General features: G+C 36.0%; 1 pseudogene; it reads left to right on the plus strand.

Moving 5' to 3' along the window:
• Positions 1-1,417: 1,417 nt before the first annotated feature.
• The window catches only part of LOC138856472 (uncharacterized), a 31,542-nt pseudogene continuing 10,506 nt past the window's right edge, over positions 1,418-22,453 (plus strand).

A 22,453-nucleotide genomic window follows, 5' to 3' on the forward strand; every position in this document is an offset into this window, starting at 1 on the left:
CAAGCATTTCTACATTCAGCCAAGCATCTCTTAGTTTCCTTTTGGTAGACAGCATACTTCCACACAAAAGTTATATTCTAAAAGGTCAATAATAATATAGAGTACCCAGTAAATGAGCGTTGCTTTAATCAATACCTTTCTTACCTTAACGATAAAATTTATCATTGAAAGGTGCAGTATTCTGAGAAACTTTTTATTAAGATGTTGGTATAGTTTTAGCTATTTGCATAACCCAAGATAATTAGCCGCACCGATTGTGAACGTGTTCAGTCAGAACAGTTACCATAGCGTTGAGATGAACCTTGCTCAGATCAGTAGGCAACACTACAATAAATTACACTTAAAATCAAGTAAACTCATAAATTTATATATTTTTGCTAATCACACTAAATGCAGTGTACAATATTTCAATATGTTCCATTACTAATTAACTAAAGTATGCACTGACATGCACAAACGGAATTTGAAGATTTAGTCTAACGCTTAACAAGCCGAAAATTTTTCGCAGTTGATACTCAAATATTCTTTATTATTAACACTTAACCTCAATTTCAAGCAAATCTATTGCCTTTTCTACAATAAAGTACATTTATTTGCTGCACTGGAGGCAAACAGTAGCCATAAATTTCATTTGTGAACAAAGCGAGTATGCATATGCACAATTCGCCAGCAGAGTTTAACGGGGTCAAATATGAACTCGTCTTTTAACGACTTAGCTGCTGCTCAATGTTATGTCGACAAAAGGCATGTACAGTTAGCAACGGTTGCCGTAATATTTATGAGCGCTGCTGCATAGATAATATTTTTGGCAAATCTCAATTTAAATGCCAGCTAAGTCATATAAATTTTAACTTATGCTCTAATGAAAATGCAGCGACGCATATTTTATGCACATTATGCAGTATATGCAAAGCTGTATGTGTATATGTTTGTGTGGCATCATAAATTTCTGCCACATTATTAAAATCACATTACTTGCAGCCGCGCAAACGAATACAGAACATTCAACTGCTCGCAAACTGATTCGTGATGGCCTGCCAACACCGGTGACTAGTTGGCCCAATGGCCAAGACCGCAGATACTCGAAGCAAGCGCAAATATATTTAAATGCAAATATATTATATAACTGCAACTGTGAGTCGAATAGTGGCAGCTGAAATCGGTGGCGAAGCCAAAACTAAAGTTCAACACGAGTAAAAATGCTTGTGTTTCCTGTCACACAAACACCTACACAGATATACGAGTTTACATGAATGAGTAAAAGGAATGGAATTTTATATTTTATCGCCATTTCAGCTGCCACTGATGACTGGACGCTGTCAGTCCCTTTCCGTTGTGGGGTATTTATGCATGGGCGGATAATCAGCGGAAGTTGCATAAAGTTGCTCCGCTGCAATGTTAGCTGCACAAATGCATAATGCAAGCTCATAACAACAACAACAACAACAATAATAACAATAGCAACCGCAATGGCAAAACAAAAACAAGCGGCAGAGGAAGTGAACAAGTGATAAAACGCCAGCTAGCAATGGCTGCTCGGGCAGCGCTGCATGCAACTGCTGCAGCTATGTGGCAACCCGCAGCAATGGCAGTTGTCGTTTCCGTTCTGCCATTAGGTAATCCTAATGCTTCATAATAACTTTTCATTTCCCCACAACATAGTTAACTGGCCAGCTAGCTTGCCAGTGTTTGCATTTATTATTGGCGTTTTGGTGTTGTTGTTGTGGCGGTCGTTCGACTTGCTACCTAACGCTGGTGAAATACAACATCGTAATCATAAATATCTGCAAAATTGCTGATAAAGGGAGGAATTTTTATTGAAAATTGCACTGTGCTCTGGCCGGAATTTTAATCAAAATTTTACGACTACCAATAACGGTTAAGTTAAACCAAAAAAATATATAAATATTTTCCAAGTTAATATTTAATTATTTAATGGAAGCTTATTTTAAGCACGAGCTTTGATAATTCAATGCTAACTAGTGTTAATACGAAAATGAGTCTAGTAATAAGAAAGCTCTTTGGTATAGACATGTGCCTAAGTAAGCTAAATAGAGACTAAAAATTACAATTTTACGACAATTGCTTTATAAATAACGCCAAATATAATGCGCCATAAATTGACACAAACTCTTTTACTTTATAAAATTACAGTAGGTGCCTTCGATTCGTCATTTCTCTGCTCGTTAACTTTGTGCGCTGCTTTCTTGTCAAAAAAAATTGTATGTAAAAGCAACCACGGAGTTACTCATTAAAGGGATTATTTTAATTCTGCCACGTTTTTTTTTTTTTTGTTTTTTTTTTTGCATATTTTAGACCAGTTTTAATACTATGCATGACCTAAACGACAAATTACTGTGCAAATTGAAGATACAAAGATTTCTAATATTTTAAAAACTTGAGACTTAAAGTCAATTATAATTGTTAATTGAAAACAAACTAAGGAGTTACTAAAACGTTTGTTTGACAATTTTTTATAGTTGGTTCGAATCCCAACTCTCCAACGCTTGCCGAGTCGCAGACAGCTGGTGTAATGTTTCTATGAAAAGGGTTATGAAGAATTTAAAAGTTGTATATATAGATATACAAGTTTCTGCTCTCGAAATGATAAAATACTGTTTTTGGTACGAAATATATTTTTTAAACAATATAATATCACTTTTCTTCAATACACTTATTCCAATGATCCAAACAGAAGCTCTGCAAAATACCCGTCTACGGCTGTAATAGCTTCTTCCTTCGACGAAAAACGCTTTTTGCGAAGGAATTGTTTCAGGTTTCTGAAGAGAAAGTAGTCGCTGTGAGCAAAATCTGGTGAATACGGTGGATGCGCAAGCAATTCGTACTTTAATTCGTTGAAGTTTATCATTGTTAAAACACCTTTTTAAGCAGATGCATTGTCTTGATGAAAAATGAATTTTTTGTGCTGCAAACCAGATCTTTTCTCTCGAATTTGTTCATCCAGCTGTTTTACCTATCTGCTGATAATCAATCAAAAAAATTCATTTACATCCAAAAAACTGTTGCCATAACCTTCTTTGCTGATCGTTGTGACTTCACCTGCTTTGGAGCTGAACAACCAGCTGCAGCTCACTGTAAATATTCTTGTTTCAATTTAAGATCATAGTGGTAGATCCAAGTCTAATCCGTAGTTACAAAACGATGCAAGAAATCGATTTAATTCTGCTTAAAATGTTTGAAATTATGCTGAGAACTTTGTTTTTGATCCAGTTTTTGTTGAATTGAATTTCCAAACAGCTTTTTCATATGTAATGCTCCATGTAAAATATGAAGTACTCGTTCGACTGAGATGCCTAACAATATTATGAATTTTCTCAATGATTTCTGGTGTGGTTGCGGTTTTTGGTCGTCCATCGTGTGGATCATCTTCGAGACTAGTACGACCACGTTTAAATTCACCAGCCCAAAATTCAACGGTGCGTTTTAAAGTGAAGACTCCTTATATACTTCTAGCAATTGTTCATAAATTTTCTTTAAATTTTTCCATATTAAAAATATACTCTGACACATCAAATGAATACTAGAAATCAACATACTCGATATATTGACGCTCGGAGAAGGTATGGACCAATCACATGAGGATGTGATTCTCAGCGCCAGATATAGACCGATTCCACTCACTTTTGGAAGAAAAGTTGCAAAATTCCAAGAGTACTAAATACACTGATCCTACTTTTCAAAAAAATATAAAGTGGATATTTTCGAATAACTTATATGGCGGCAGTGACAATATACCGCCGATTTGCTGAACCAATCTCTTCAAACCATACACGTACCTCAATTCATCCACTCAACCAATTCAAAATCAAAAATGGTTAATTGCAGTTCATTAGTTAAATTGTATTGGTTCTGAAAACTTCGTTGGCATTCTGAAAGTTGTTGGCATTCCGGTAGCGTCACACACACTATTGCTCCATACTACAAATGAGGCTTGGTTAAGTAATTTAATAATAATGATGAGCACGCTGCATTCATTCAGACTTATTAACTACCGCAGTTGCATAGAGAGCTGTTCTCAAGTAATTTCATTTTCAGAATTTTTTTATTTGTGCTTAAGTCTGCGAAAGTGGCGGAAAGACAAGTGGATAAATTTGTGCGCTCAACAGCCTACATATTTCACACACTTGTTGTAGTTGTCTTTTTGTTTTTGCTGCTGCTTTCGTAGAGCTTAAAATTGTGCAGCTCAAGTGCATGTCAAACACTGCAATAAACTCGAAGTGCAACTAGCAACACCAACAACAGCAAACATTATGCCATAATCAACAGCCAAACGCCAAGCGTTGTCTAGCGGCGGACAGGCGGGCAGCCACGAAAAATATATGATTTGAAAAAATTTCAAAAGTAGATATATGGAGAAGATTGCGAAAAAGCGAAAAAAAACAAAAGACCAAACGACAACGCCAACTGAAAAGCGCCAGCAGTGCGAGTATTTTGAAGAAGCGTCGAAAAAAAGGACGAAGAGTTGCGCTGTTGAGTTCCTGTCTGCTCCAGCTGCACACATATAATATTTGCCCGAGATGGCGATGTGCGTCGTTGTGTTTATATATGGTACATACCTTTACATATATAGCTGCAATATTTGAGAAGAGTTATGTGTGCACTTGTAAGTGGAGCTGTCATGGTTGAGAACTTTTGGCCAGACTGCACCAATTCCGCGACGCAGTAAGAGAAAATGTGAAATTTAATACTTAAATACCTATCAGAAAAATATTTTTAATACATTTTAATTTACAATTTTTTAAAAGTCATTTTTCGATTTAAGATTTCAAATATGAACCATTTCTTCTTGAGCTCAAGCATACTTTATGAAATCAAAATTTTGCGAGATGTTTGCCTATCGAAAATAAACGCGCTGAGATTCCTGCCGGCCCTAACGCGTTCGCCTTGTCATAAATCTTATCCCAGCGCTTGAACTACTTTTTCGAGAGTAAAATACAATATAAGAACATTCATTACATTATGTAGTCTCATAATATTTACTTGCATACATAATTTTTCGCCGAGCTCACTACTTTCAGCACTTTTTACTTGTATACGAACCCTGTATGTGTGTGTGTGCGTGTAGCGTATATAAAATGGCCACAAATATTTTGCAACCTAATTAACTCATAATTTAGCAGATAAAATATATATTAATGGTGGTAACAACTGTGCCGCTGATATTTTCTTTCATCAAATTGTGTTTTAACTCTATTTTTTAGCTCGCCCAATAGTCGTTGTACGGTCTTCTTTTTTGAACCACATTCTAATTTTTTTCCATTTTTCAAGACCAACACCTTTAATTTCACTTCTTTAGCCAAATTGAAGAATTATCTAACAACAAAAATGGTTGCTTCAACCATCCAAAAACTTCCATTGTAACTGAAATCATTCAAATGTAGTTTCTTAAAGAGAAATCAACCGCCATATATAACCATTGTTTTACTACTCTCTTCAAATATGGCTTATTTATTATTTATGAAAGGAATTTTTCATATTTTTACTTTTTAATTCGCCACATAGTCTTAGTAACATATATTACACATACCATGGCAATTTCGCCACTCAACTTTTGCAGCAATTGGCTCATTTATTCAGGGTCAAGCTTGTGCAGAGGCCATCAAGTTTTTAAGTGGCTCATTATGGCGTTAACATAAAGCTCAGCTGGAAAAAAGCTACAACCCCAACGCATACACTTTCCGTGGATGAAGTCGTCAGTTGACTGAAATACGAAATAAATGCAGAGAATAATGCCAATGAATCTGCTTTTGCTAAGAATAATAACTTGTCACTACGCGCGACACAGCGACCGAGAAACAGAAAGGCGGCTGCCTTTATGCCAGTCGCGAGTATGAGTGTGTAAACGTAGAGTTGCCTAGTAAGCGGATGAGTACTACACACTGTCTTATGTTGTTGCGTTAATAAAAAAGGATATCACATTTAAGCCAATTTTACAACGAGATAATAAAAGTTGGAAGGATAACACAAATTAGCATAGATTACATTGGTCCGGTAAGTGTAAGCAAACAATACCAAAGAATACTTTAGAAAGTAAGCTAAACGAAGTTAGCAGAGCTAAGAAAGACAAAGGCGTAATTAACGTTAATATTCATGAACTAATTTAAAAAGCGCACAGGTGACAGTTGACACAAGAGAATGCGCTGGGTTAAAGTGCGCCGCACAGCCGCATGGGCACTTTTGTTAAGCGCTTTAGGTCGCAAAAACAAGGAAAATATGTTTTGGTGGTAGAGTGTCGGTGTATTTTTTTTTTTTTTGTTTTGATGAATGCGCCGTGAACGGTATCTCATATTTTTAGTAATTTAGATAGTATTTTATAAAGGAAAAAAAAAGTGAAGGAAACTAATTGAATGGCATATTTCAATAAAAATATCCGTTAAAATTTTTAAGACTCTTACGATTTGGCAATCAATATTGAGAATATTTCAAACAAACAAAAATTATATGTCTAAAAGTCCCTACTAAAAAGATGCCATGCGCTTGAAAGAGAAAAGAAGATATATTATAATATAATAATATTATCACAAACGTGTTAAGTCTCTCAATTCATATCTATCTTATGTGACACGAACTCAACACACAACTTGGTAGTTAAACATACCACACTTGAAATCAGCCGCATTGAACATATTTCCACATTGTGTTTTAAGTTACCAAACTTTTACTCACCATACTTGCATTCACCACACTTTAAAACGCTATTATTGAAACATCTCCACACTGAACTGTAATTCACCACACATGTACCCATACGACTTGTCCTCACCGCACCTCAAATCAGCGCCCTCATACTAATCCCCACTCATTTGATCCCACTTATAATCATGATGCTTACATCAACGTCTAGCGCCTCCATTTTTGCTGCTACAATTCCCATAAAATCATATATTCGGTGCAAAAATAAAATTTCGGAAATTTGTTTCGCATTGAAACAAATATGTATATGTATGTGCCAAGGTATTTTCGACGATTTCGTATTCAAGCCATACTTTTCGCACAATCGAAATCGGCAATTGGAAATCATTTCTCTTCCCCGTTTACTTCATGCTTTCATTGCAGCTGCAGCAGCGCAATGGTTCCTTTCAATTATTTGCATTTCATAACAAATATTATTTCACCTTTTTCCCCATGACATCGAGCATTTTTATGCTTCATTCAAATGAGCACGCATGCAAAGGCACACACACAAAGGCTCGTGCCTTTGCTGGCGGCCTTTCGCATATAATATGCACGGGTATGTATCCATGTATGTCTACCAGCGCAATGCTTTAAAGTGCAAATTTTATTATCTGCAATGCACAATTCTCCACACTTGCTGCCGCTCAATTGAATCAGGTAATTATGGCATGCACACACATTTATCTATATATAATATATACCATATAATATCAACATAAGCGGAAATTCTTGCTTCACCACTGGCTTTTTTCATAAAAGCATATTTATAAATACGTAAGCATTTGCTCGTGTTGGCAATGGACTTTTATTTCACAACCGCTATTGTCTTTAATGAGGCTTTTCCTGTGGTTGGCGGCAATAAAGCAGTAACGTGTTGATGTTGATATATTTTTATTAAAATTTCTTATTATTGTGTTTGTTGTGCTTTGGGCCCCAGAATTGGTGTTTGTATAAATGAGTGGCTTCTTTATGGTTTTTCTTTTAACTACCTCGAGTAAAGCATGAAAGTATAACTTTATGATATGTCCGGTGGAAATTCATTTTTTTATGATTTTCTCACTTTTCACGCGATATTTTCTTTATCAAGTAAGTAAAAATTGATGTTAATAATAAAACTTTATCTATCCCGTACTAAAACTTTAAAAAAACATTTTTTCTAGCTCAAAATATACACATTGCCTGCGACCCAGCCACCTTAGCTGCTATGGAATGCTCAGTCAGTGGGGCGTATGAGTGACTTTAAAACGATATTGTCTTAAGTACCAGCAAAGTACATCAAATTAACTTAAAGCTTCAATTGACACAAAATATTCATTCTGCGCATACACACAGACACAAATACACATTACAAATTTTAGTTGTGAGACAAAAGCACTCTCAAACATAAGAGCTGTACTTCGCTCACACCTTCATACACACTCACCTAACTACGCCAGTTTGCTTGCAACTTTTGTTGACCTACTCCACTGACTCTTTATTGCATTTCACTCACTGTTTTTGCGCATTTTCATCGCATTTTATTTTTTTTTATAAATATTTCTTCACACAACACGTGCATAGTTTTTGCATTTTTCATGCCATCGCCAAACTCCTGAAACTCACAAATCTGCCATGGCACAACAATAACGCAGCGCCAGCTCAAACGATGTCAACTGCTGAATCTATCTAGGATGCTTGAAGCCGGCACTTGTTGAGCGCGCGCCTGCACATGTGTGTGTGTGCGTGTTTGTGTATGAATGTCAACGACAGCGCCGGTTCGCGCACTACAAACAGAGCTCAAGTGTCAAGTTATATACGAACGCTTCAGCGCAATAAATAGAAAACAATTCATTGCTCAGAGGGGTGAGCAAATTAAGCTCTTAGCTTTTTGCGCCAGAATGCACAAATATGAATATTTATATAAGCAAATATAGGTTCCTATGCAGATTTTCCTTTTCCTTGCTTTGTATTTTGCATTTTTAATATTCCTGCAATATTCTTTTTTACACTTCATTATTATTAGTAGCGCAGCTCTGACACATTTCATTATGCTCGAGCGCCGGCAAAGCAAAGATGCAGATGGGTAGTAGAGATATCACTGCATATAAGCATATAATATATATGAAAGTTGTTGTGCTGATTTCATTGCAAAAAGAGTTAGCGCAACGCCAACAATAGGCGGCAATAACAATTGTTTGCATTTAAAGTCGCCCCCGTTTTGAGTCAGAAAGTGTAGAACAAAAGTCACACTATCGCGCTTTTGTTAAAAGTGAAACTCGCTGCCTGGCGACAATAGACAAGCGAAAGTCAAAGCAAGACACACACAGAGAATCATAAAGCACTTTCAAATGAAAAAGCAGCGTAGGCTTTGTCGAAATCAGGAAGCCTGACATAATTCGCATTTTAAATAACGCGGCGTATATAGTTATATGGGATTATTCAACTTCATTGAAAGTGCATATTTAATTGAAAACGAAAAATTTGTTTTACAACTTTTATGAAAGTATTTTCTGTCTTACACGATTCGGAGCTGTTGTCTTTGAGTTGGTCTCTACATCGTCTAGTCCGAACTATACCGACGTTTTTCAAGTAGTGGGGTGGAGTTTGGTAGGCCACAGCTTCTGTGTGAGTTAGTCTCTTTCGGGTTTCAGTAAAAACTCATATTTTCTTGACGCTGTCTGACCTCTTTCGCAGTGTGATATACTCGTATATCCACATAAATTTTCTGATATAAACTTTTTCAATCTTGCTTCTGAGCATAACCACATACGTTGTGTATATATTGTGTTGAAGTATATGACTCACATGGCCGACGTTTCAACGAAGCATATTTCAGGTTTAACAGAAGGTGCTAGGCCGTGTGTGAGTTTCCACAGCATGCTCATAATATGGAATTGGGAGAGCGTTATCTTGTCGCCCTCCAACACATTAAAAGAAGTTGGGTAGAGAACAGGCTTACCGTACTGGGTCATTACGGTTGACTAAACTGCTAATATATCAGCTGTAAAGAACCGCCGATTTCTAGTTCTTGTACGAGGAGGCGTGAATGAAGCAAATTAGCTTTCTGAGTCTCTCTTATTGTTTAATGCCAGCCATATTGATGTTCGTTTGCTCGCGAAAATAATTTGTGTCTCCAAAGAAGTTCAATGTACTTTTTGACTTAATACGCTCCCTCGCTATATGAAAACCTTTATCTAGTGCAGTATAGTGCAATTTGGTTTATTATAAAAGAATATTAGCGATAATATATATAATTTTATTTTAATGAATATATTAATGTGTAGGGTTATGTGGCCAACCACGTTCCGACATTTGTACGCTTAATGCATTCATCCACTGGAAATATCAACACTTTCTAATCAACTGCATATAAAACTAATTTAGTTTTCTCATTACTCAAACTGAAATATTCATGCGATTTGGAAAACTTTGCACATGCAGCTGTCTAACACATTATCGTTAGATATAACACGTCGATATATATATATATATATATATTTATATACGAATTAGGGCGCAGCGAAAAAAAAAATAATTTTTTTTAATATCTAGTGGCGGCCCACTCACTTTTAAAGTAAATTTTAAGTTAATATTTTTTTTGGAGAAAAAATTTTTTTTTGGTTTTAACTCTTCACATTTATGTAAAATTACCGAATTTGACAGTTTTTGACTCAAAATTTATTTTAACGCTTAAGGTAAGCCTGTTGTCGTTTAAGACTTTTTTAAAACTCCAATAATGACCAAAAAATTTTTTTTAAGTTGATAACTTTTAATTGGCCGGAAAGAAGACTCTCCACAGCTTCTAGAAAAAATTTTAACTCGAAACTTTACTTTAAAAGTGAGCCGCCTCTAGATGTTAAAAAAAAAAAATTTCCAAAAATTTCCTGTTTTTATAACCAACAATTTGAGCCTTAGGCTAAACAAAATAAACATTTTTTTTCCGCTTCACCCTAATATATATGCCAGTATGTTTTGAGTAGACGCCGACTTAGTGTACATACAAATATTCTGCATAACCCAATTCACATACAAACGGTATTATTTTGATTTTGCGAGCACTCTTCTCTCATGAGAGTGAAACTCTGAACTACATATATGAACGATTATGAAAGTTCAATTTTATTTAGAAATCTCTATTAAACTACAATATTCTGTCAGTAAATGTGTATATTGACATGAAGGAATATTGTAGAACTTTGATCACAGCTCAACTCTCGCTGCACTAACAGAGTAATTTTTAGCATTTGTACTGTTTTCTTATTTCTTTCTAAAAAGATGGAAAGTCACATTTTTGGTGAAAAAATTTCGGATTTCGACCATTTTTGGTTCAAAAGTGTCACATATATGGAGTAGATTTTATTTTCATATAATATTTGTTGAAGCCTAAGATATCCACTGAAATAATATTTTTTCACAGAATGATTTCTACGGTCTCTTTCTCCTCCACCGCTGCAAAAGTATTTAAAAGAAAACTTTTTCACAATTTTTTCATCTCACAAATTATTTATTTAAAGCACTAAATGGTTGCCCAACAAACTTTCCACAAAATGTTGCCTGCAATTTTCAAAGTACAAACACTTAGCAATATGACTGCAACACAATACTATACAAAGTCACATATACGGCTAGTATATTAGTATTTGTTACTTTGTAATGTATATCAAGCGAACTAACTAACCGAGTATTAAATTATTTAAATAAACTCTAAAACGAAATTGCCGGCTCGGCAACATGTACGGGCGTAGTGACCAGCTCCGTTGAGAATTTATAGAGAAGTAGAATTTATATTTACCTGGGCATTTGTTGAGTGACCATGTGGAAAAATTTTATATGTGGGCGTGTGAATGTATGCGTGTGTGTGTTTTTACCGTCATTCATGACAGCACTTTAGTTGAACATTATGTAGAAGCAATTTGTAGTATATTTCGTACTAACGCACCTCAACTGGGCTGCTTCTTTCAAAAATTGAATTATGCTGAAAATGCTAAAGCTACAACAATAAGCAACTATGTATAAGCAGAATAAATATAGCAATGCAATACAAACGCAAAATGTTGAAAATTTCTGAGAGAAGAGCAAATAAAGAAATGCAAATGCATTTACTAAAAATTATTTTGCTTTCACTTACATCCGGTAAACTAACGGCCAGTTATTTTTATGTGTAAAGATCTAAATAAAGACTCAGCCCCCTACTTACCAGGGCTTAATTCATTTGAAGCGAGCTGATATGCAACGAAAATAACTATTTATGTGTACTGATTTGGAATTTAGTTCTCTCTCCCAAATTTTCTCCTACAATTCAATTTTTTTCACTTACACATATATTTTGTTATTTTTACTGTTGTTTTTGTAAAACCTTTTTTCTGCTAGGGTAACAATCAATCTACTTAGGTTGTGTTTTAATTGCATTTGTTATGCCACTTCCAAGTGTTGTTGTAGTTAATTGTAATTTCTCCTGTTTGTTAGAGATAAAGAAACAAAAAATTAGCTTGACGCAAACGGTCATAACTGTATGTGTATATGTTTCTTCATAAGCAGCTATATAACTGTAATTCGTTCGATCGCAAAATCTGCTTGAAATGCAGTTTGAATTTTTGTTACTGCCTCTAACTGTATTTCCATATTCCATAGCGTACTGCTTTACTTTCAGCTGCCAAGAGCAATTTTCTATTTATGTACTTATACACATACATATATTTACATGTAGGTAAGTACGTAAAAATATATGTTTCCTTGTAGCATTTCATCTGGCCCTAGTTCTATTTAATTAAAGCATAAACTCGCCTTGTGAAGAGATGCTAATCAAATTTCTATTTTCTGCCTTTACCACTCATTATTGTCTTCACCCGACCAAAAGCATTCACAAACAAATTCATTTCGATTGGATTTTTACCTATGAAAATTTCATATTGATTGCAAAATATTTCTTTCGATTCTGTTGCTGGAAGATGTACTTTTGCCAGAATTCAAAATTCATTGTAAAAAATGGTGAGGGTGAAAGTTGATACTAGAGAGAGAAAAAAGTACTAAAATAGTACCTACAATTAGACTAAATGAAGAATTTCCCTAATATTTTGGTTCAAATTCCATAATTTATTTTGAAGAAGAAAACAACGTTACTGTTTTCGTAAAAATCCTTTGAGGTATCTACAAATACCAGAAAATATTTGTAACAAATGAGTACTAAGTTCATACGACATTGATACAATTTTCATCAAAATTCTATAACTGGCTCATAGGTTAAAAAATATCTCAGCAAATTAAGCTACAAATTTTTATTGGTCTTCAGAAACTTTTATTATTAAAAGTTTTAGCTGTCACTACGTCTCAAATTTTGTAATACAAGAGAACCTGATTGCCTTCCTCTTTTTTAACAGTTTTAACAGTTTTAACAGTTTTTATAAAAAATCGTCTCAAAGTTTTTTAAAGATATTTTTACCCTGAGGAGGGTATATTAAATTTACCACAATGTTTTTAAAAACCAGAAGTAAGCATTGGAGACCCTTTAAAACATATATATAAATAATCAGCATGACGAGCTGAGTCGATTTAGCCATATACATATGTCTGCCCGTCTAACTGCTCGTTTGTCAGTCTGTCTGTATATACGTAAACTAGTCCATCAGTTTTTGAGACATTGATCCGAAATTTTAAACAAGTACTTTTCTCCCCAAGAAGGTGCTCAGTTGTCGGAACCGCCGATATTGGATCACTATAGCATATAGCTGCCACACAAACTTAACGATCAGAATCAAGTGCTTGTAAGGAAAACATTTTATTTGACAAGATATCTTCATAAAATTTTGCATGGATTATTACCAAAGAAGGATTGGAGAAATTATTTTTATGGGATCACTATAGCATATAGCTGTCATACAAACTGAACGATCAGAATGAAGTGCTTTTATGAAATTTTTTGTATTTGTGAAGAGTACTATAGCTTTGGTGCAACCAAAGTGAACGTTTGAACTGAAAAACTTTAATTTTTGGCAAAGACAACGTTAAGGAAAGTCCGTAGAAATGCAGTTTGTCATATCATAAACGAGAGTCCTCATTAAAGGACTCATTGAGAATTGTGACTGTTTTCAAAAGTAATATAAACTGAATACGCTGAAGGAACTAAAGTCTGGCTGAACAACCAGTGGCTAAAAGGTAAGCTTTTATTAACTGAAGAATATGCCATTTTAAGGATAATAATACAAAATCACTTTAGTTAACATAAAAATATAAATATCTATTGAACAGACTGCATAAATATTGATGAGATTTAAAATATAAATATATAGCGCATATCTTTTGGGAGTATTTCAACTAAAACATTTCATCATCGACTTGAAAACCAGCAACTTTTAACTACAATATGAGAAATACACGTACTCGCAGAAGTAGCTGTAATTAAAATTATCTTGCTCACACTCAAGCCTCCAACCGATTTTCAAACATATTTCAACTAAGTAGACGTAAGCTTGGCTTCCAAGGCCCACATATTATGCGAATATTTGAGTGCAGAAACACTTACCAAATGCGTTTCATGCATGCTACGAAACTAATTATGCTACATCAAAATGAGCGAAGAGTGGAAAGCCTAAATATGCATAACAACCGAAATTACTGCACTCGCGAAAATTATTTGCATGCATAGACACTTGGCTGCCGCTGCTGCCACTGCCAAATGGCTAAAATACTAAACATGCCGCTGCATGCGCCTACGCCTACGCGGCAGCCCGTCATGGCTGTCAGTCAGCTGGGGCAGGCGTCAAACGTCAGCACGTTATTTGGACCGTTATTAACCTTGGCGGCGAAAAGTACGCGAAATGTGTAGTTTGGTGCGGCACTTAAAACTGGCAAACAAACTTAAATTGCCAACGGTAACTATAAATTGTGAATTGTGAAAGCGCCTAAAAACGACGAAAAGCGGCGCACAAAACTTTTCGGAAATAAGTGCATAAAAACAAAAACAACAGCAACAGCAACAGCAACAGCGCAAATCGACAACTTTGAATGGACAAAATGCAGCGAAATCAGCAAATTTTCGCAGAGCCCATTGAAGAGCGAAGGCCGACGAGCGGGCTGCGGGGAGAGGCATGCATATGCGCCAGCACGCAACTGCATAAGTAAATGTCACGTATACGCCGTGGGCCGCGATTTCAATATGGTGCTGATTGTGGCTGGCTTGTGTAGCGTACGCCCGTGGAGGGTATATGCGTGTGTGTGTGTGCAGCTATATTCTATATGTGAGTATACGTATTAATATATTTCTCAATGAAACTGGTTATTTAGTTAAAAAATTATGGTTGTAAGGAATAATTTATGCAACAGTAGCTGCGGCACTCGTACACCATGAGCAAACAAGGTTGCTACTTGGCAGCCGGAAATACAGTGGCATAGTGTATGAGTTAAAAATACTCGAATATGTTTAAGTGCATACATTTTATTTCACTCCTGCTGTTTTCGTAAAGACTTTTAACTTCATGCAACTACGAAAGAGAAAAGGAAGGCATAAAACTTAAATAATAAAGAAAATCAAGAAAAACTGTTAACTTAGGCGGCACCGAAACTATAATACCCTTACAGGTGTATACCTTATAGCATAAAAAGAGCTTTAACTTGATTTTGATAATTCAGTTTGAATGGCAGCTATATCCAATAGCATTTCAATATCAGCGGTTTCCAAAAATGAGCAGCTTTTTTAGGGGAAAAGAACGCTTGAAATTTCCAGAGCCCAGTTTTCTTATATACATAAAAGCAGCCAAACAGGCATGGCTAAATTGACTTTGCTCGTCACGCCGATCACTTATATATATACTTCATAGGATGTAGGTATAAAGAATATTCCCAAAGTTGTTTTGTGGTTCCACTGGCGTATATTATTAACACTTCTCGACCAGATGGTAATGTGAGTTTATAACCCCTCTGCCCCAAACTTTCTCCTCGGTGGATGGCTTGGAGCTATCACCATACATTTACACAACTCGCATGCAGTTATTATTGCCACACCTGCCTGGGTATCAAAGTGTGTAAATGTTGTTCTTTTCTAAATATGTACATATATTTACAAATACGCACACGCACTTGCAACACCGTTGTGGCAGTGAAAATGCGCTTTGCTACTATTTCATCGTCGCGTAAACTGCATTTAAATTTATATAGTTGCTATATATACATAAATATTTTGTTGATTGTTGCTTTTGCGCTGCCCTAATTCCAACGTAAATAAATATGTGTGAGCACATATTCATCTACACAATAATATACACATGCAACGGCGTATGCGGCAGCGGTGGCATGTTTTGCAGCGCCATTTGGCTTCGTTTCAATGTTTTTTCCAAATGGTTACTTCACAAAAGGATGATCTGGCAGCCGTTGCACATTTGCGTCACTATGAACTTTTCACTGTTATGCCGTTGGCATTGCCTCGACCTGGCGCTGGGTGTGGCACGTATGCAAATACACAACGGTATTTCCACAGCATATAACATACAATGTGCATTACGCTCAATTTAACGGGCAGCCACTGTCTGTCTGACTTCCTGCGCAGGTATGAGTGTGTGTGGGTATGCACGTGTGTGTGCTTGTGTATGGATATGGGCTTGCAAATAGCGCGTTATCAATTGGGTTTTTGCTGTGGCTCTGCTGTTTTATGACAGCCGCATAAAGGTGCGTCATTAAATTTCACTGGAAAAGCAGGGGCACAAGCATATTTTTTTTAGGTCAAAGTTCAGTTTTCACCAAGTGCATATATCTTGGCAGGGCTTGAAATTTTTTAACTTAATTTGCTCCATCTATGTGGGTGAATTTTTACCTGCAAACTAGACTTTTCATACTAAATAATCCAATATGAACTTAGTTTTTACTAAAAGTATATATATAAATGTTTACGGATTTTTATAACTTGAACAGGGTATATTAAGTTCACCACAAAGTTTGTAACACCCAGAAATAAACTATATAAAATATATACATAAATGATCAGAATGACGAGCTGAGTTGATTTAGCCATGTCCGTCTGTCTGCCCGTCTGTCTGTTATAGACAAACTAGTCTCTCAGTTTTTAAGCTACCGATCTGAAATTTTGCACCTGTCCTTTCCTCACTAGGATGCTGCACATTTGTCGGAACGGCCGATATCGGATCACTTTAGCATATAGCTGCCATACAAAATTAACTATGGCAAACAAGTGCTTGTATTGCCAACTTTTTTATTTGATGCAATATCTTCACTAAATTTGGCGCGGATTATTCTTTTAAGTCATAGTGCAATTTCCGAAGAAATTATATAGATCGGATGACTATAGCATATAGCTGCTATATTAACTAAACGATCGCACTTAAGTGCTTGCATGGAAAACTTTTTCATTTGACGAGGTATTTTCACGAAATTAGGCGTGAGTTATTATTAAAAACAACAATATATTCTCCGTGGAAATTTTTCAGATCAGAACACTATATCATATAGCTGCCATATTATAGATTGAAGGATCGGAATCAAGTTCTTGTAAGTAACCTTTATATTTGTGAAGGGTATTATAGCTTCGATGCAACCGAAGTTAATGTTTTTTCTTGTTTTTATTTATACTAGCTTATTTGAAAGCAAAAATAGGCAACATGCAAACGTTACTATGTGAATTCTTATAGCAAAATATTTCATAAATTTTCGTGTCTTCCCCAATTATTTCAAAATATAATCTGATTACCTTCTATATAATTATGATTGGTAACACTGTAACACGCACTAAGAAATAATTACAGCACCGAGCATTACAGTGTTTATGAAACATAATTCTTTAAAAAAAAAATATTTTTTCACCATCTGTTAACGCCAAAAAGTTTTTAATACATTTTTTAAGTATTATTATTTTAATAAATTTTTATATCGATCACTTTTCTTGCTGAATACATATGACACACTTTTCTCATAACGAAATATTAAATAATAAAATGGAAATTTGTTTAAATTTTAATTTATCTATGTAGATGGTAGAAAAAAATTAAATTGTCTTCACAATTGCTTATTGTATTAAAATTTGACAAAGCAAACTCTTTTCTGCAAATTAAGTACATCGCGCTATGTTTGAAGTCCTGTCGGTCTCTTTAAAATGTACGTGTGCAAGTTTTTACGAGTCACAGTAAACCGAATTCTACAGAAAAATCGAAAAAGCGCTGATTACTTAGTGTAGGCAAACAGTAGCGTCACTCGCTACTCGCTACATTGTACCAACTCGCACATGATCAACATTTTCATTTGCTGCACACTTACTGTTGAAATTGCGATAATTTTCTTATGCTTCAACACTTTCTTTCCTCCGCGCTCAAACCCTTTTAGTCTCGCTTATAATCCTGCTGTGTGCCATGCAACGCCACACACGTTTCCACCATGAGCGCGACTAAGTTATGAGCCACTATACTACTTCGCAACGGATGAAGTAACGCTATGTGGCAAATATGTGGCAGCCGGTGCACAAAGGCGCTGCAGTCAAACCAAAGCAACATATTATGCAAGTTTTTATCGCTTTCTGCGTCCTCCTTGCTTTTTTTGTATTTCCTACAATATTTCGCTCCGCTGCCGCAAAAATGGCTGCCAAAAAATTAAGTGGCATAAATGCAACATTTCATTGCTTTGCTGCTTATTTCGTGACACGCGGAGAAATTGCACAGATACTACTCCACTGGCATTTCAACTGTTTACTTACCTTCAACGCAGAAAAGTAGAAAACTGAATCAGGCTTGCTGCCAGCCATAAGATTGCAGGGGGATTGTAAGATAAACACTATTTGCTACTTGCCACTTGCAACAATTTATCACGGCACCTTAATTTTGTATGCTCGCAGCATCGGTCGTTTCGGACTCCCGGGTGGCATGGCATGGTAACTTGAAATTTTGTTGGTAACGCTGAGTACGTCGCTGCGACTGTCGCGTCACGCTGCTGTTGCAACATCATCAAGCCTGTTGGCATTATCAGTCAAGTAGTTAACATTACTTACTTACATGCGCCTGAAGACTCGGGTACGCCATTTATAGCTTCAGCGCTCTTGCCTGTCACTCTGCGATGCCTTCAATGAGGACATTTATGATGTGCTCGCTTGCTCTTCGCCAAACGGCAACTGCAGCTGTTGTTATCTTGCCGTTGTCATTGCTTTGTTGGTGGCTGTCACCATTATCATTGTTATTGTTGTTATTTTAGTTCACTGTTAGCAAACAGTTCATCATTCCGCCTGACATCTGCATTGACTGCACATCCCGCAGCTGGTAGCCTTTTGATTTATAGAATATATTTGCTAATGACATTTGCGGCGGTGAATGTGGGGCACGAACGCTAATAAATCGCGCAGCAGTCATATCGCGCGTTTGCTCGTCAAATGCGCTATATCAAAGTAAATTGTCTGTCGCAAAAAGTCGTATATGAAAATTATGTAGGCAAGTCATTGTTGTTGTTTTTGCAATGGATCAAAAAATGTGAAAACTACTAGCAACCTCAAATGTTTTTGCAGTCTCTGTATTTAAATGGCTTACCATTTAATTATAAAGAACATAGCGGAAACTGTTAAATGGATTGACTTGGAACAACAACACGCCTACATAACTGCATTATACAGAAAATACGACAAATCAGCCACCACTTAACCAGAAAGATTTTAGACGGCAGTGAAGGACACAGCAGAGACACTTGCCGCTATGAAATTTTCGCTGGATGGCTTTAACATTTTCAAATATTTCCTTTTTAATATTTTTTAAATATTATTTTTTTTTATTTGACGTCTCATTCGCACCTTTTTTATTATTTAAAGTTAGACTTTTTTAAAAAGCTTTATATTTTTGTTTTTCGCTCAAGTTTAACTACTGGAAGGAGCAATTACTAACGAGTCCTTCAGATAATGCTAATTTTCGGCGTTGGCTGCGCTCTGCAATAACAATACTAGACTCTAACTAGTATCATTTAGTCCTTGTAATGTAGAAAAGGTTACATACTTGCAACACAATATCGGCTCAGCGGCATATCTGCAGAGAGTGACAATGCGCTTCACACTTTGTTGGCAGCTGCGCCACCGCTGTTTGCTGTCAACACATTTCCAGCAAGATTGTAAAAATCAAGGCTGCAGCTGTCATTAAATGCTACTGCGCTGTCGTAGTCAGACGAAATGCAGCTAAAGCGTTCAAGCGTCTTTCTACAGATTTTTTTTTTCTTAAGCTGTTTCCATATTTTTTTATGTTGCTTATTCCCATACTTCATTTTACTTCAAATGCGCTAAGCGGCGCAAGTAAAGCGTAGGTTTAACGCGTACAATTACAACAGTGAAGCGATTTAATGGCCGAGCGTATTGTTGGCTGAGTCCAGCTGGTATACTTGTCAATTGCGGTGTTAAGCGCTGAGAGCCGCTCAATGCATAGTAAATCGAGAAAATGATATAAAGAACTATAAGCGCGCCTTTGCCGCCGTCAACATAAAGTGTAGTAGTGACATTTGTTGTTGTGATTGTAATTGGGGTGCTCATAACCATTGGCTGCGCACGAGAGTCTCTTTTCCATTTGTTTGTGTGTATAAATATATGTCGTTGTCAACGCTTACGCAGCGCACTCTGCACATTGTCTGGGTTTCAAGCTGATTTGTGATGGCGACAGCTGCAGCCAACAGATACAACCTTAAACCAGCGACGCTTAGCTCTGATCGCGAGTACTTGCACTGGTGCTTATTGCACAAAGCCCTAAGCTCCAAGAATTACAGCAGCAATTCGTTACTTGTTGCTTTTTTATAGGCTTGCATCCGTTGCGCTCACTGGAGTGTAACTGCTTTGTTATTTTTTACTTTAATCATATTTAACTATGACTTTAGTTTCTTGCTTTAAATATAAATTCGCTGTCTGTCTGTGACTTTTGTGATTATTTAACTCCGTTGTTGTACAATGTACTAAATATTTAGCCGTACAGCTCCTCCATTCATAAATTTAAAGGTGTTCACCTGGCTTCGAAAGATTTACACATTTTTTGTGAAGCTTCCTTTTAAATAAAACAGCTAAACTCACGAAGGACTGTAAATAATTTTACTATTATTTAATGCATACCACATAATGGCCAATCCTTGAAAAAAAAATTTTTTGAGCAGCGAAGAAGATTTGTACGTTTTCAATACACTATTTCAATTTGTTAGTATTGATATATATTTTCAAGAGCTTTTGGCATCACAGAAGAGTTATCTTTAACTATTAAAGTATAAATTCCGCTCGCAGATCGGTTTTAAGGCTTAACCTCCAAGCTCCATCGGCCGTCTTTAAAAATCTAATTTATGATTTTAGTAACAGATTCAAGCTCCATTTTTTTTTTTTTTTTTTTTTTTTTTGATTATAAAGTTTTAAAAGCATTATAAATAAGTTTATACTAATTCAGGACATAACGGCAGAAGCCGCCTGATGATATTAAAGTGCCAACATAAAAGCAAAATGAATAAATACCGATTTTTAAACGTTTACACATATGTTTGAAGTTGCCGAATATAGCTTTACTTTTGTATATTATATTTATGGTGTCAGATCGTAAGCATATACTTGTATATACTCTTTCTGCAAACAAATCAGAGCACTATTTTTACCTATCTCCATCCAAGAATGAAGTTTGGCTGTTGAGCCCTATTTGCTACTTCTGCGATTGATTAAAATGACTAAGCAAAGCGATCCTTACCATTAGAAAAGCGAGCTATTGGTCTACAGAGGCAAAAATGAACTATTTGTATTTGTTTATAAGTAACAGAGCTTCTAGTTAGCAAACATTTTAATAGCCTCCCCACTTTTTCAGCCAACCAACCCACCAATGAAAAGTTAATCGGAGCAAAACTTCATTGTCGTAAGATCAAGTCATAAAATAACTAGGTTTTGAGGCTGCCACCCCAAAAGTGACAGCTATGAGTTAATATATTTTACAATATTACAAATTTGCATACTTGGAACTTGCCGAAATGTAAAACAAACTATCTGCTGCTAAATAAATGAAATTGAAGCATTACTTCTTCAGAAATTCTCTTCTCAAACAGCACAGGAATGCTACAAACATAATTATTTTAATATTGAATTAGAATATGCACAAACACTGCGTTCTGTTGATTGGAGTTGTGCTTGAAATTACCATAAAATTTCACACTTCATTGAGCAAATTAATGCACTGCTGTTTGCCACTTGAATTCAGACAAAATTTATACAAATTTGATTCATGCATTCGCAGAGCCATTCATTCACTTCGATTACTTCTAACGGAAGCAGAACTAATGAATGGCAGCATAAGACAAAAAAGACACGAAGTGTTACTCAAGAAACGCTTCGCTAGCAAGCGGGCGAGGGGCGTTTGGAGTGTGTTGGTGCATACACCATGAAATGAATGTAGCCAAATGATAACTAGCTGGCGACCGAATGACTGGCTGGTTGTCTGCCTGACTGGTTTTCGGCTTCAAACCACCAACGCCGCCGCTGACACTGTCTCTGCTTGAGTTCACCGCTGCGGCAGTGCAATCTCATGCTTGTGCATTCATTAGTGCAGCCAGTACGCTCACTCGAAATGTCGAAAGATAATTAAACAAAGTAGTCAAGGAATTGGCATAATTGCTTTGAAATGCACACAAGTGCACTCGGCAGCAAATCGAACGGGACGACATTTCGTTGAGCACTGCAGACAGGCTGGTGGAAACCGTTAGTCTTGATTACCATTTGCCACAACTAAATCGAAGTGCAGCAAATCGTATTGTGTCGTTTACGTTTTATTTTCGTTTTTTCGAATATTAAAGCGTAATTTTGTATCTT

The sequence above is a fragment of the Bactrocera oleae genome, chromosome 3, assembly GCF_042242935.1.
Source record: "Bactrocera oleae isolate idBacOlea1 chromosome 3, idBacOlea1, whole genome shotgun sequence".
NCBI classification, from domain to species: Eukaryota; Metazoa; Arthropoda; class Insecta; order Diptera; family Tephritidae; genus Bactrocera; species Bactrocera oleae.